Raw genomic sequence first — 853 nt, forward strand, 5'->3', positions numbered from 1 at the left:
GATTTCTGTTAAATAAAATATCTCCTTTTGAAGTGGACTTTGAGCTTTGTAACTTTGCAGATATTTTTTTATGCTCTAACAGCAACATTACAGACTAACTAAAGTTGAAAAAGTGAAAAAGCATAATAGGACCCCTTTAAATCAGCTGGGGACAGAAGAGAGAATTGGATGTTTTTTTGTGTGTGTGTTCACTACTCACTGCTGTGTGTGCACTTGGATCCCTGTTGAAAAAACCAGCATATGCTGGTTAGGTATGTTTTGACGCTGGGTTAAATTCAGAGGACAAACTCCCAGTATGGGTTAATAACAGCCAGGTGTGTCGAAACTAAACTCTACAGGAGCTTTACAGACTCACAGACACACCTGTTTTACACACGTCACTCAAACACAGAACCAGGAAACAGGAATCATGTGAGTTCAGGGAAAGAGAAACTGAAGCGAGGTTGAGCTGTTGTGTGTTTTTGTCTCTGTAATCAAGCGGTACAATGGCCGAAGCCAGATTTTCTCAGAATGAGTTCTTGTGTGCAGAATGTCACGATCTCCTGAAGGATCCAGTGACAATTCCCTGTGGACACAGTTACTGTGAGAGCTGTATTACAGGCTGCTGGGATCAGGAGGATCAGAAGAGAGTCTACAGCTGCCCTCAGTGCAGACAGACCTTCAGTCCAAGACCTGCTTTAGCTAGAAACACCAAGCTGGCTGAAGTGGTGGAGAAACTGAAGAAGCGGAAACGTCCTGCTGACTGTGATGCTGGAGCTGGAGATGTGCAGTGTGACGTCTGTACTGGAAGAAAATACAAAGCCGTCAAGTCCTGTCTGAATTGTCAAGAGTCTTACTGTCAAACTCATTTTGA

This window comes from Sinocyclocheilus rhinocerous, unplaced genomic scaffold (genome assembly GCF_001515625.1).
Source record: "Sinocyclocheilus rhinocerous isolate Xijiao unplaced genomic scaffold, SAMN03320098_v1.1 scaffold1772, whole genome shotgun sequence".
NCBI classification, from domain to species: Eukaryota; Metazoa; Chordata; class Actinopteri; order Cypriniformes; family Cyprinidae; genus Sinocyclocheilus; species Sinocyclocheilus rhinocerous.